Source organism: Chenopodium quinoa, unplaced genomic scaffold (genome assembly GCF_001683475.1).
Source record: "Chenopodium quinoa cultivar QQ74 unplaced genomic scaffold, ASM168347v1, whole genome shotgun sequence".
Classification (NCBI taxonomy): Eukaryota; Viridiplantae; Streptophyta; class Magnoliopsida; order Caryophyllales; family Amaranthaceae; genus Chenopodium; species Chenopodium quinoa.
Genome location: NW_018742263.1, coordinates 339,473 through 349,982, shown reverse-complemented (window position 1 = coordinate 349,982; position 10,510 = coordinate 339,473). Strand labels below are relative to the sequence as shown.

General features: G+C 40.0%; 1 long non-coding RNA gene across 1 annotated transcript; it reads right to left on the bottom strand.

Moving 5' to 3' along the window:
* Positions 1 to 7,957: 7,957 nt before the first annotated feature.
* On the bottom strand, positions 7,958 to 10,045 carry LOC110683625. The gene is made up of 5 exons (XR_002503635.1): positions 9,469 to 10,045; positions 9,264 to 9,395; positions 8,752 to 9,188; positions 8,573 to 8,683; positions 7,958 to 8,501 (listed from the first exon to the last, which is right to left on the bottom strand). It is a non-coding gene; the product is annotated as an uncharacterized LOC110683625 (long non-coding RNA).
* Positions 10,046 to 10,510: the final 465 nt, after the last annotated feature.

The window sequence follows — 10,510 nt, the reverse complement described above, 5'->3', positions numbered from 1 at the left end:
TCCGTCATAAGAAGCAAGCTAGAGAAATTTCAAGCAAGTTACCCGAGGTTGAAGAAACTTATGGCATTGAATTTTCAAAAGAATCACATTGGGATTGTTTCAAGCGTCTATCCAAGAGGAAGCTTAGACCAACGAGATTCTACGATCAAGCAACAACCAAGTTTCTAGGGATTGATAAGGATGTTAGCCTTCTTGCAGAGGGCCTTGATCTTTTAGAGTTTTTTTATTTAAGTGCCCCTACTTATGCTAGGGTGACTTATGAATGCCTTTCTTCTCTTGAAGTTGTCCAAGAACCGGGTGCAAATTACTCAAAGATTTTGACTTTTCAACTCTATAACAATGATCACTCATTGACGGATGCTCAACTATGTTCATATTTCAAGTTTCGTTGGGCCGAGGATACGGATAATTGTATCTATCCGACACATAGTATAATGGCAAGTGATCATGGATATGATGAGCAACGTTGGTGGAGGATTATCTCAGAGGAAGGAAAGTATGACCCTCAAACTTCAAAGTCCGCTTCCATGATTCATCCGGCTATGCGGTATTTCCGAATCCTCACGTACGCTCTTTACTCCAAGGACTCTTTGGGAGCTATCTCCCGTGAGGAGCTTTGTTGGTTGTGGATAGCCAACCAAAACGACTTTTAGATTGAGTCAGTGGATTTGACAGAGCATTTGATCACTCGATTCTTGGATATTCGTGATGGAGTTTTCCTATCAGGGTGCATCCAATTGGGTGGGATGATTTCTATCCTAGCTCTTTGCATTTATGATGACTACAAGACTTTATTAGATGAGCTTTTCCCGATTATCAATCCTCAAGAAAAATCTCCCCCTCATTTCCTTAGCATCTCCGCCCTTGTGAATCAAATGTTTCTCGATCGAACTAGGAAGGATGATGTTTTCATTTGGAAATTTCCTCGGTTTAAGGAATGATTCCTCATCCATGCAAGGAAGCAACTACCCAACCCGAGGAGAGAGATTCCTTGTCTTAGAGGCCCCTGGTGCGAGATATTAATCCTTTTATCCGACGAAGGACAAATTATACAAGAGGTCGTTCAACCAATGCGTTCTCATCGAATGCTCATTATCTTCCACCGGTTGAACCGAGAGGTACACCTACTCTTTCCCCCTCTCCCACTCCTTCTACTTTAGATATGTCAACCATTCATGCCAAGCTTGATTCTATTGCTAACGTGTTGTACTCCATGGCTTCTATACAACCCCCTTCCCTTGGTTATGATTACCATATGTATCAATTATATGATCTACCACGACCCCCACTCCAATATGACGGTAAATGCTATTCTTAAGAAATAAGGGCATTTTCCTGGAACGAATCTAGGAAAGAATAAGGTAATAGCAAAAAATATGGAATTACCTAGCCTCCCTATGTTAGATACTTTTGGACTTGGTTTTGAACCAACTCGGGAAGATCTTAAGCAAGCCTAAGAAAGGTCTAAGTTGCGTATGAACGCTCGCATCCAAAAGAAAGCAATCCCAATGGATCATTATCCTCTTACTCGCAATGGAAAATTGATTAAAGAAAGAGAGGACTATCCATACCATGAATTTCCCGAACCTTTTGTTGTAAATGGCATAAGGCAACCGAGATTCGAAATTTTCTTAGATTGTTATTTTCTAGATGAAATCCCAACTCCTATCCGCAAGGAGAAAGCACCCCCATGCTTTGAATTTAATGTCATGGGATTATTATTTGGGCGATAAAAAGATGAGCCGAGATACATAGAGGGTAACTCCTCGCTCATCCAAACAGTCCTACAAAGCGAGAACTTTGACACCTCAAAGCTCATCACTCTAGTAGAAGGATCATTACAAGGGTGGCGCAAGACAGTCAAGGTGACTACTCCAAGTGAAAGGAAAATCTCCATAACGACAGGGCAAAGACCGATGTTTGAAAAGTCGTCTGAGTCAGAGTCAGAGTCAGAGTCAGAGTCCTTTCCTGTAGAGTCATCCAAGTCCTTAGCCGTAGCATCCCCTCCTTCTTCTAGGTGTACTCCAAGGATAATTAGTAATAAAGTCCCTGAGGACATCTCCCTTTTTGATGTAATGATTTCCGAATTCAAAAATATGTCTTCTTCTGCTTACTCCTCGTGTTTTTCTTTAACCCAAGATGACGAGCATTGCTTAACTAACAAGGAAAATGACAAAGAAATTATTAAAGCAATGGAAACACTTGAAAAGAAAACATCGATAATTGAGGAAACTGAGACGCTTGATATCTCAAATGATTCAACCATTAAAAGAGAGGTTAAAATCGGATTAACACTTAATGAACAAGAAAGAACCAATTTAATTAATCTACTTAAAGAATTTATCGATGTATTTTCTTGGTCATATGAAGATATGTCAAGTATAAATAGATAAATAGCTCAACACACTATATCACTAATTCTAGGAATGAAACGTGTAAAACAAAATTTGCGTCGAATGAAACTCAACGTAGCTCTTAAAATAAAAGAAGAAGTTCAAAAACAAATAACTGCAGGTTTTATCAGGGTATCCAAATACTCCGAATGGGTAGCCAATGTCGTCCCAGTTCCGAAGATGGATGGAAGGGTAAGAATGTGTGTTGACTATCTAGATTTAAATAATGCAAGTCCGAAGGACGACTTCCCTTTAACACACATCGATATTTTGGTAGATAATACAACAAATCATGCACTTCTCTCGTTCATGGATGGATATGCAGGATACAATCAGATTCTCATGGAAGAAGAAGACATGGAGACAACAACCTTCATAACATCATGGGGTACTTAATGTTACACGGTAATGCCATTCGGGTTGAAGAACGCAGGTGCTGCTTACCAACGAGTAGTGACTGCCTTACTCCATGACATGATGCACAAAGAAGTTGAAGTACATGTGGACAATATGATTGTAAAGTCAAAAGATCGCTCAGGACATCAAGTAGCCTTGAGAAAATTCTTTGAAAGGCTAAGGAAATACCACATGAGGTTGAATCCATCCAAGTGTGCTTTTGGAGTCACCTCAGGCAAGGTTTTAGGATATGTCATAAGCTAAAGAGGAATAGAGATGGACCCAACAAAGATCAAGGCAATCATGTCAATGCTACCGCCCAAAACCGAGAAACAAATTCGAGGATTTATTGGCCAGTTGCAATATATAAGTAGGTTCATATCAAAATTAACAATCATATGTGAACAAATATTCAAGAAGCTTAAAAAGAATGTACTAGTAATGTAGGACGATGAATGTCAAAAAGCCTTTGAAAAGATCAAAGCATATCTCGCAAATCCTCCCATATTAGCACCAGCACTTCCAGGAATACCTCTTAGGTTGTACTTGATAGTCACCAAGGAGACCATGAGAGTCATGCTTGCACAAGAAGTAGAAGGTAAAGAAAATGCAATCTACTATCTAAGCAAAAAGATGCTCGAGTATGAAGTATGCTATACACCGCTTGAGAAATTGTGCCTCGCATTGGTGTGGGCCACAACCAAGTTTAGACATTACATGCTCGTGCATACAGTCTTTGTAGTTTTGCGAATGGATCCAATTAAGTATTTATTCGAGAAGTCTACACTCAATGGGCGCATATCAAGATTGATAGTCAACTTATCCCAGTTCGATGTAACATTCATGCCTCAAAAAGCTATCAAAGGATCTGTGGTCTCGGATTTCCTAGCGGATTTTCAAATAGAGGATTCAACGCCATTACACGACAATGAATTTCTAGACGAAGACTTGATGGTCACAGAAGATGATACTTGGACTTTATACTTTTATGGAGCCTCAAATCAAAAGGGAAGTGGTGTTGGGATATTATAAGTATCACCTAAAGAAGAGCATGTTCCAATCTCCATAAATCTAGATTTCGACGTTACCAACAACGCTGCTGAATACGAAGCATGCGTGGTAGGCCTTGAAACAGCTTTGGCATTGGGAGTGAAGTAATTATGAATATTCGGAGACTCTTCAATGATCATCAACCAGATTTCTAAAAGATTTAAAGTAAGGAGTGAAAGTCTAGCCCCTTACCAAACTTATCTAGAAAATCTCACCAATCAATTAGAAAAGGTATAATACACATATCTACCTATAGTGGAAAATCAATTTGCTGATATCTTGGCAAGACTGGCCTTAATGGTTAGGATCCTACGGAAATCGAGCAAATGCCTCTAACTATAGAAAAAAAAGGCACAAGCCGGATTATATTCAAGCTATAGATGATGATGAAGTGATCCAAGATGAAGAAGAAGAAGAAGAACCGTGGTACACAAATATACTTAACTATGTCAACAAAAGAGAATACCCTCCTCATGACGACAAAAGAGCAAAATGAGCATTAAGACTCTTAGCTTCCCAATACGTACTCATAGACAACGAGTTGCATAAAAGGGTACCTTAGGGTCGAGCTCTCTTATGTTTAGGGAAAAAGGATGCTCAAAGATCTATGAGGATAGTCCACGAAAGCATTTGTGGAACCCTTGTTAATGGCAAAATGCTAGTCCAAAAGATAATGCGAGAAGGATACTATTGGACTACCATGAATAGGGATTGTCATCAATATGTGAAAAGATGCCCTAAATGCCAAATATACGCCGATTTACAACATGTTCCTCCATCTCTACTTCACACCTACATTTCACCATGGCCATTCTCTACATGGGGAATTGATATTATTGGAAAAATTACTCCTCCAGGAACAAGAGGTCAAGAATACATCCTAGTAGCAATTGATTACTTCACAAAGTGTGTTGAAGCACAATCATATGCTAAACTCACTGCAAAACGTGTAACACTCTTTATCAAAAGAAATATCATTTGTCGATATGGAGTCTCACATGAAATGATAAGTGACAATGGAAATCACTTTCAAGCTGAGTGTGAAGAATTGATACAAAAATATGGCATTCAACACCATCATTCTTCTCCCTATAGACCTCAAGAAAATGGATCATTTGAATCAGCTAATAAAAATCTTAAGACAATCATCGAGAAAATGACAGAAAATTACAAGGATTGGCCTCACAAACTCCATTTTGCACTTTGGGGTTATCGCACGTCAATTCGCACATTAATAAGAAATATGCCATTCTCCTTGGTTTATGGAATGGATGTCGTACAACCTGTAGTGCTAGGGATACCATCTCTACTTATTGCACAAGAAAGTAAACTCGATGAAGTTGAATGGACTAGAGCAAGATATGAAGAACTAATTCTACTTGATGAAAAGCAACTAGAAGCTCTACATTATACTCAATGCTATCAAACTCGTATGGCTAGGCCTTTTAATAAAAAGGTCAAGACAAAAAACATCAAAGTAGGAGACTTGGTGTTAAAAGAATGAAGGAAAAATGTTTTGGATCTAAGAGGCAAATTTAGGCCTAATTGGTTCGGACCCTATATTGTCAAAACAATCCTATCAGGAGGTGCAGCAAAATTAACTGATATGGATGGCAATGAATTCTCAAACATGACAAATCTTGACCAACTTAAAAAGTAATACCCATAATTACTTGAGTAGGGTACTCAAGAGAGCTACGTTTGGCCTGATTCCTTAGGAAAGGATACGTAGGCAACCCTTTACGGGTGCAGCCACTTTAATTCTCGCAAACCTTGCATCCCATATATAAAAAGAAATTCGACAGAAATTCGATGAAACATCGGCGTCACAGAATAAAGCCTGTCACCGGCCGATGTACTGCAGCGCCAGGCAACAACGTCTGTCGCCGGACGCTAGACGACATCAGCCGGTGCCAGCCATACAGTAGCGTCGCCGCTCTTTTGAAAGTACCTGGGCATATTTCGGTGTTTTTCGAAAAATTTTCGACTTCCGTACTCGAAAAAATTTCTGGAAAATAAATATCATTAATAAAATAAACTAAAAATTACATTATTGTTGGAATTTAAATAAAGCTTAATAAAACAAATTAACTTTAAATTTAAAATTAAGTCTAATAAATTGAAAGTTAAGCAATGCTTCAATCTTTCTTCTCTTTCTTTGCTTTCTCCCAATTTGTATCTGCATCCTCTTCATCGTCCATGCTCTAGCTAGTAGGCATCATTTAGAGGATCTACATTCAATTTTGGAGTAAATAGTTTCTCCTTTAGCTAGGACTCCATGTTTCTTCTCTACCGAAACCTTCTTCTATGAATTGTCAGCTTTTCTTTTCCTTTTATCCTTTGTAGAGCTCTTCTTCTTAGGCATCATAAGTGTTTTGAATTCAATCTTTTCACCCAAGGGTTCCTTAACAGGAATTACCTTGTAACCTAGACGACTCTTCACATCAGTTTTACTCTTATTTTTCCTCATGTCCTTTGAAGGTTTCTTGAGAATCCACCTCTTTACATCATTGGGCAAGGAAGGAGGAACTTTTTGGGTAATCACTTCCCATAAAGGTCTAGCGCTCCAAAATGCATCAAATTTTTCTATTTCTTGTGAAACAGGGAACTCATAGGGACGACGAAGATCCCCAGGATGAATTATTTAAAGTAGCTCGTACTATCTTTTTACTCTACAAGGATAATAAAAAGTCATCTTGGTTAAGCTTGGAAGACGACAGAAAGGTTGCTGGTTGACACTAACCATCTTCTCTATTTTCCACCAAGGGATGACACACTTGATAGCAAAGTTGCAGGATGCAAAGACTTTTTTCCATTCATGGCGCACCATCTTAGAAAAGCGTTTCTGTCGCCTCACAAAGCAATTTGGAGTGTATTTTTCAACATTGTCGGGAGGACTTATTAATTCTAGTCTCTCCATTAGCCACATCTGCAAAATTTCAATGCAAATAAATTAATATTACTACACAAAAATATATTTTTCATTTCTGTAATTAAAAATATTATTTTTCTACCTGTAATAAAATTGGAGAGCCCCGAAAAGGTGCTTTTGGATTTCTCTTCAATTCATCAAGACTAAGCATAATCTCTCCAACAATTAATGGCATTGGATTTCTTCCAGAATCGATTTGCTCCAAAACAGTTGATATGATTGGTTGGCCCTCATTAGTTCTACCACTAGTGAGAAGATATTGGTTAAGCATGCAAAAGAGAAAAGCCCTTCTTCTATAAACAAGAAATGATTCAGAATAAGGTCTATTAAAGTAATGGCGTGCAAATTTTTTTAAATTAACTATGCTGCCATCTACAATATTTTTTATATCTTTGTCTCTTAAATTAAAGAAGCGCTCAATTCCTCCGGTAAAGGGCTAATTTCATCACACCCTAGTCTAAAACAATGATTATTTGTATCCCAATATTCTAAGGCGGTATGAATGAAGTCTATATCAAGATCTACCCTTAACACCATAGATACCTCCCATATGGAAAAGGTCTAGTTCTTTTCTCTCTTTGGCAGTTAAAGACCGACACAGTTCACGTGTGAAGTTGATAAAACTCTTAGTAACTAAAGACATGATTTTTTTTTTTTCAAAAGCTAAGACTATGATTAATTTGCTGAAATTATGAAGAAATTCGGCAGATCAGGGGGCTATTAATACACAACGTCAATACAATTTTAATCCGAAAAGGATTCGGATTTAGCGCTCTTCAATGCCAAACGACGACTCTGTCGTTTGGCGCTAGAGTCTGGCGCCAATCGCAAGCAACAGCGCCTGACGCCAATGCAAAACGCGTGGAGCCACTTGGCGCTGATGTGTCTTGTCAGCGAGCTATTCAAAACCGCATTTTTCTGGCTATGATTCGAACCTGTACAATGGCTTTACGATCTTATCCCTTCTACAAATACCCTTATAAATTAATGTCATAAATTAATTTCGATTTTCCTTTTTTGGATTTTTATTCAGACTTAATTTATTTTTAAGTTTGTTGTAAGTCCAAATTTATTTTTAATTTTTTCTTTTGGGGGAGAATGTCGGATACCCTCCAATAATAAAAATTGACAAAATTTTTGCGCAAAATTATTTTTATCACAATTTTTGCACACACAAATATGCACATAAAAATGAAAAATAAATGCAAGATAAATAAAGTCATAATAAATATGTATATACAAATATGTCTAATTAATAATTCTATTATGCAATGTTCTATACAAGTCAAAATATAAAAAACACAGGTACAAACTACGGCGCTGGAGGACGCAGATGATGAGGGACGCCCATCAAAGGATTGCGCAGTACGAGGAGTATGCTCTCCACCAGATCTAGTCTCTCCAGAAGGAGTAAAACTCAGCACAGGACCCGTCCACCCAAGGTTCCCCTAATGAATTGATAGAGGCTGAGGCTGTTGAGGCTCCTGCGATGACGAGCCGGCCTCGTATATCCAACCACCTCTAGGAGCCGAGGTAGCCTCTCCCTGGCCTATCGGCTCAGCACGTGCACCCTCAGATAAAGACCTCGAGCCCTCCACCACCTTGGTCTGGGTAGCCTCACATCGTCCACCCCGACCGCCAGTTTTAGTACGGCGACGCCTCGAGCTAGACCTTGCCGGCTCTGTTCGGACCTCAGGTCTCGTCCTAGTACAGGAAGGAATGGGCTGACCCTGCAAGAAGAAACCAAGTCAGAAGCAATCAAAATAGAAACAACAATACAGAAATAAAAAGAAAAGGCTACCTCCTGAACAGCGTCGTCGCGACAACACGTAGCCACGTTCCTCATCCGAACGAGCTGGCTACGCAAGGCATCTAGACACCTCGCCATCGCCGTGACCACCTCGCGCGAGAACTGTTAAACAAATAAAGTCAATAACAATGCATGACAAATATGAACAAATTTCAAGTAAATAAACTCACCCGAGTCTGGTGGCGTTGAATCGATCGCTCCACAAAGCGCTGATCCTCGGGAGCCGGAGGAATCATCTCCTCGATAGGCCCGTATGTCGCCTGGTAATGGGTGGACATACAAGGGGGCACAAACTCAGTAGGCCCAGCTTGACAAAAACAAACCAGAGTTAGTAAAATATCACTTGGGGGCTACTTAGCAAAAGGTAGAAGATGAAAATCATCCTCCGCCTCCTCAGACAGAACAGGAGCCGGAGCTAACAACGGTAGCAACTCCTCCTCATAGCACTACCCTAGGATTGCATGAGATCACCAAGGGGTACCAGCCCTCTCCGACCTGCAATGCCTAGGAAGAAAGGTGTCACCAAAGATAAAGGTACGCCAGTGTATTGCGCGGCTAACCCAAGGACAACCAAGTCGTTCCACGGCCGGTACTGCACATCAGGCTCCTGCAAAGAATGCCTATAAGATGATAATCTAACAAAAGTATTACAAAAGTGTTCAACTATGCAAAAAAATCATACCGAGAGGATCTGCTCCCGAACATGGGAGGTAGACGCCCGAACGTGGCGGCCTCCCCTGCAAGCGCTTGCGAGAAACCCGCGTGGCGACGATCTTGCCAGCGCGAGTGAAGGAAAGTACTCGTATAACCAAATCTACAAAAAACACAAAATATCAGCAAGTGCTGACCAAAAGCTTAGAGCTAACTTTATAAGAGATAAAGTATACCTGTACGACTCTCCAGAAGCTGGACAGAGCGACGTTCCCTGTGTAGGATTGATGTCGACACGAGTCTCGCAACACTCGAAAAAAAAAAACCATCGGCCAAGCTGGCCCTGTCGTCAGTCCCGATCTTGTGAAGATCACGGACTGTAGGAAGCTAGTAAAGCAGCACTCTACTACCCTTGTCAGACAGCAAGATAAGCGCAAAGATGCGCACCCGCTGCTCTCGGGTGGTCGCATCATCCTCAAAAGCTGCCGCCAAAGTCGACCGGCGAATACCCTTGGCGCTGAACTGTGATGACTCCACCTCAGCACGGGCCCGAACAGCGATCGGACCCAGTAGCTCATCAACCTCAGGAGAGTAGACGTTGATGTTGCTGTCGAACGACAGCGTAGTGGAACTGAACTCCAATCCCGTGAAGAGACTAAATTCAGTTGGGGTGACCATCAACATGAATTAAGGTTCTATAGTATCTAAGGTTCGCCTATCCGCATGATACTGTGTCCGCAAAAAAAGAGTACGTAGTACTAAAACAGAGCACAATTTCAATTTGAGCATAAACGGCATTTTTCAAGCATCCAAACAATTTCTTTCAATACTATGATAATTATTGTGACAAATTGGACAAGAATTGCTAGCAAAAAATCAAGAACAAGCCACATTGTCTTCCCGACCTTAAGAGGTCCAACAATGGTGATTTGTTTGTTTTTTCACCAAATTGAGTCAAACAATTCTCAAAACACTCCTAAGGCAATATACAAGCATAATCAAGCAATTTCATGGAATAAAATTTGGCAAACAAAGCGAATTAAGCAATTTAATGTTTGATTTTTTCAAAAATTCGTAAACAAGAATGCCAAACTCTTAAAAAACCGGAGTGAGTTTGAAGAAAACATACATAGATCGGGAAAGTAGATGAAAAAATCTTCGATTTGCAACAAATTTGAGCAAATTTTGTTGAGAATTGAGCAAGAACGAGCAAGGCGAACTTCCGTGGCGAATTTTCGAAGAAGAGCAACAGCGGCGGCGAAATGAGGAAGAAAGGGA